Here is a 5469-nt window from a genome sequence, read left to right as displayed (position 1 = left end):
AACAAACACTTGAGTGCTTGGGTTTCTGGAAGAACGTAATGTGTTATAGATGATTAAACAAATGTTTTGTCAAAAAATCATTGCTTACCGGAATACATTGACTTGACAGTTGTTAAGTTAATCAAATCGGTCAATATCGTGTAGTCCTATTGGCATCTCGTACCAGCCCTCAATTTTCACAACATGTTCATGGGAGAGCGTGTAATTTTTCAGTTTGTTTCGATGTTGGTAGCTTTGGGCAGCAGGGTAAAGAGCAGTTGTGGTCTCTGAATATCGATCATGGTACGCGGCCACAAAGCAGTATAGAAAGCACTTATGATAGTTTCTCGTTTTCATATTGGTGAAACTCTGTTTCACCGGTTTCAATGAATCGGGAAGGTCGATGTATGAGCCAGCACGGATCGGAGAAAATGCTGCAAAACTTACAGCCAGCTTTTCGATGCGCTCCACAATCCAACCGCTACCGTGAGAAGCGAACATGATGATGGCATTGACCATACGCTCAATCATTTCCAAATATGTCTCTTTCTCGATTCCATTGAAGAAGACATTGATCATCTTAGAATTCAGATATAACATTGTCTTCTCGTGGCGTAATTCCCCGTCACCAGTTTCGTTTGTATCGTTCGAGAACTTTATCATACTTGCGTTCACATGCAGTTGAAATTTACATGGATCTTCCTGCACTATTTCGTCTATCAACGCATCAATCTCTTGTTTGTTTCGCATGATTACATTCATCAGATCCAATTCATCCCCTCCCCCCAACGCTCAACTCCTATCGTCTTAACTTTCCCCTAAAAGATTCAGTTGGAGCAGTTGATGTTCCCACCTCATTTCCGGGAGTCCAAATGGGTAGTTGATGGTTTTTCGACATATGTTGCCGGAACTTCTCAACCGAGAGGAAGATTGTATGACAGTAGATACAAAGACTATCAGTTGACACGTTGTGAGCTAGCTCAACATGCTCCCTAGCTTCCGCCAGCGACCTGAAGGATTCTCGACATTCGTCACATTTAGTTGGTGGCGGTGGGGCTGCGAATATCTTATGGATATTTTGTTCTTGTCGTCTCAAGTGCCTTGACTAAAGACTTTCGAGCAGGTCGAACAAATGACTGGGGTCTGTTTTCCACTTGAGTTAGGCATTGTTGGTCCAAGATTGAGAGTTCAGGAAAGAATAATTATTTTCAAGAAATTTATCAAATGTTTACCAAAGCTGATTTTGACAAAGCAAAAGTGAGAAGTGAAAAATTTTTCAAAAACCAAATTTGGATCAAGACCGCATTAAACTCAATTATGTGGGTGAAGCATAAAATCAACAGTGGCTTTGAAGTGGTTGTAGTTTTGGGCTTTATATGGTTTTAGGAAATGACTGTCAATTCGATTTTGGTTAAATGACTCAACTATATTAAATAGTATAAATACTTTTGGTTAAAGTAGCTGACAATTCCATGAAGGGATCAATCCGGGAATGTTATTTCTTTTACCTAAAGTGTGTGAATGTTAACACCCAATGCTATTATCAACTTCCCTGTTTAGTCAACTTGACTAAATATTGAAAATATATTCGCATTTTTTTGTCAACATTTTTGTTTCAACCAAAATGGTAACCCACCAATCAAGTCAAACAAGTAAGGCATGTCAAAAATGATACCTGACAAAAATAATAAATGGTAGTTTGAGAATTTTGAATTAGTATTCTATGACAAATTACAAATAAATTTCATCAAAAGATTGATGCAGGGCCGCTTGATGCAGTAGGCAATAACTACCCGGCATTGCTATTCAATAAAAACCTCTGAAACGCTTGCCCCACTGTAATTTCGGGTCAAAATTTTGAGATGTTTCATTTTCAGTACTTATTTCTGTCGTGAAAAAAATTACAAAAAAAATTTTTCGTCTCCAAATCCAATGAAACCTGGTCCAATCAATTTGTCGTGATGTATTGGACAGGGTTGTAACCCATGTTGAAACATCAAGAAAAAAATCATATTTGAATTTTTTAACCATTTTAACCTGAAAATGAGTTTTATTAAACGTAAAATCTGTTATAGACGTGTGATTTTATTATATAGAATGCTTTATAATGGCTCATACACTCTCTTAAGTCTACTCCTAAGAGTCCTGGCTATCCCCACCAGGCTGTAGACATATTAGAGAGAGAAAGAGAGAGAAAAAAAAACAAAAAAAGAGAGTGTAAAGTGCCAAAAGTAACTATGGTTGATTAACCGGCAGAAATGCTGGACCCATCCATAAATAAATTTCCTTTGAAAAAACTATATCCCAAAAGGGATATTAATGGGGTTTATGAATCGTCAGTTCTCTCCCTCTCTCTCTCTCTCTTTATCTTTTTCTGTGTTAATATTTATATATTGAAAACTATTATGAAAAAACATATAAAACGTTTTTATGTTATTGGTTTTAACATCGTTAGATAAAACCTAAGGATGAGTATTCAATTTATCTTTTACGATTGTTCGAAATAATCATTAAAGAAAACTGATATAAATACAGTTTTCTTTAATGATTATTGGATTTGACGAGAAATTTATCAAAAATTATACTTTTTAGACTTTTATGCCAATTTTTTTAAAATTATTTTGACTTTTTTCTTCTATTATTTTTTTTTGTTTTTTTTTTAATTGAAAAGATCAAAACAAACTTTAATTCATCGTTGAGGTCAATTATCCAATAAGAATTTGTACACATTATTTGATAATTTTTTCAATAAAAATTTCAGAACAACGCAAAAACTCAGCAAGATTGAAAATGTAATAAAATTTCTTAAGTTTTCAGAACTGTTTAAACTCTATCTTCCTTTTCTTCGGTGCGTAGCAAGCATTGACAGGCGGAGCTTCAGGAGTAGCCAGGTCCACCAGTGGAGCGATGGAACTCTGGTGTTCCACTGCTTAGTTCTGAAGCCAAATCAGAGGAGATTGGAGTAACTTGATCTGGAACAGTAGAATCGGGAGAAGAGATGGTTGTTTGAAGATCCCAGTAGCCCTCGCGTTCAGCAAAATCGTTCTTGGTTCTCTTAAAGGGGTATGGAGTCACAATCATACCGAAAAAGTATTTTTCTTGGTGATTCTTCGAGGTATCCCGCGTCGTTTTTTTTTCAGTCTTTTCGAGAGCCGGGTAGATTGATGGATTTTAGGGCTTTCATACATCCGCTTACGCTCCTGGCGAAGAAGGTCAATGTGATCGAGCACATAGTTGGGCAGCATTATATGACTCTTCGTTGACCACTCTTGCCATTGTTGATTGGTGGCGAGGACGTTGAAGGGAGGTGATGCTAGCCTCTCTCTCTGCTGCTGCACAATGGCAACTGATTCTCTCGTATAAGTTTGGTAGATAAATGTTCTCTCATAATCTGAGATGGAAATGATTTGTGTAGGAGGAGTCATTTTAAGTTTAGAATTGTTTGACAAAAAAAGCTTCTGATCGAAAGTTTGAAAAAAAATTGAGAGAATGAAAGCAACTCAGATTTATGCAAAAGCTACAGTAATGTGTGGGTGAGAAAGGAGCGGCTGCATGTCTGACTGGCAATCAGATTAAAGTTTATGAAAAGTATAATTCTAACCCTACAGTTGGGTCGGAATAAGTTTACTTCAAAGAAAAACCTTAACCCTGTTTTATATGCCTTCTAGACATTAAGGCATGCAGCTGACCACATTAAAGGAATTTCACGTGTACCGACGTGAATGTTTATCCTGATTTACGAGCTACTTAAGGAGTGCCAGAAAATAATAACAGGTGTAATAAAAGTTTATATGCCTCATAAATTTCTAATCACTAAAAATAATTGGATCTTCCCTCTTGGAGCTTAGGTTTACCACAGAGATTTGTTTATCTTCTAATCAATTCATTATCCATTTCACTCTCTCATATAACAGTTGAACCAACAGGTCACTACCGTTACCACCAACACTATGTACTTGTCGCTAGAAAATGATACAGACTTTTACGATGAATTTTAAGATATATCTTCAGGAGAAAAACGCATTATACGAGTTGGAACGAAAATTTTGACAAAACGGGTACTCATATCACAGTAAAGTTTCATAAAAAGAATGAAGATGGTGTGCTTAAGTGTTATCAAGCAGTGACCCTGAGGACAAGAGAATTTGATTGTTTGGCAGATAATTATTCAAAGATTTAAAAAAATGGTTAAAAAACAAACTGGTGAAAAGACTTCATCTTCTTCCTCCTCCTGCTCCTCCTCCTCATCCTCAGCTGTAAATGATAAACATCAGAAAAAACGATACACGTCAAAACGATCAATCCGTCCCGAAAAACAGTTTGCTGAAAGTGGTGATGAAAACGAGGCGGATGATGAATACTCGAATCATAAAAAAGTGTAGAGTTGCCTGAAACAGGAAAAAAAACGACTCAATAATTTGATTTAACCAAGCAGAATGGTTGAAGCAATGCATGAGCAGTCGCCTGAATTTAAAAAAAAAAAACTCAAAAAATTTTTAAATTGTTTACTCTGAACAATGAACCCGACGCCTCACAACTCCCTCTAAACACAAATTTTGCATTGCAACCCATCGAGTATTCACATCAAGTATTGCGCCCAATTGCTCGGCAATGCCCCTCCCCACATCCATGTTCTCATCGAAGTCACAAAAAACTGTTTCGACGTAGTGAACAAGATGACTTCAACCACTTTCGTTGTACCTTGTCTACTCTCATCTTTCAAACATCTATTATGGGGTTGCAGTAAATTTCACCTATCGGGACCCCTGATGGAAAAATTAAAAATTGCTTGTCAATTACAACAGTTCTATTAACAACTCAAATTACATTGGTGGTGCTTCTCTACGAAGAAGATTGCCACAAGTTTGCTCTGCTTCACAAACTCGATCCATTCAAACTCAAACTGATTTAATCACTAATGTAACAATTGAACGCTCCATTAATATTTTGAATGGTGATAATGCCGCCGAGTTTTCTTAAATTATTGATATTATTTTGAGTGGGTATGGTCGTTTAGAGATTGATTCAAATACTTTGTTTGTTAAGTTTATAAGGGAAAAGACATTTGAATTCTGAAAACGATTTTTAGAGCCTGCCGATAACGCCAGAGGCAAGTGTTCTAGCAAAAAAAAACAAGAAAAAAGTTTGGAAAAAAAGTCAATTATAAATAATTATGGAAAATCATCAGTATCACAAGTTTAGAACATCATATGTTTAGCGAAACGCATCATGTCATGATTGTTTACTTTTAAACCTATAGGAAATTTAGATGAAAGTATAACATGAGCAACATAGATACAATAAAGTCCACAAAAGACCGAGTTAGCTGATTGGATTGGCTTGTTCATGAGTATTTGGTTTCCCTTCATTGAATAGAATATCCCATGTATTTGTAAACATGGGGATAATTGTGTAGTCCATGACCAAGAGGATCTGCAAAGAAAATTTGACCAACAGCTTGTGCGAAGAGTAGTCAGTGAGCTCCTAGCT

The sequence above is a fragment of the Symsagittifera roscoffensis genome, chromosome 1, assembly GCF_963678635.1.
Source record: "Symsagittifera roscoffensis chromosome 1, txSymRosc1.1, whole genome shotgun sequence".
Lineage (NCBI taxonomy): Eukaryota > Metazoa > Xenacoelomorpha > Acoela > Convolutidae > Symsagittifera > Symsagittifera roscoffensis.
The sequence above is the reverse complement of the archived record's forward strand: the minus strand, read 5'-3'. Positions refer to the sequence as shown.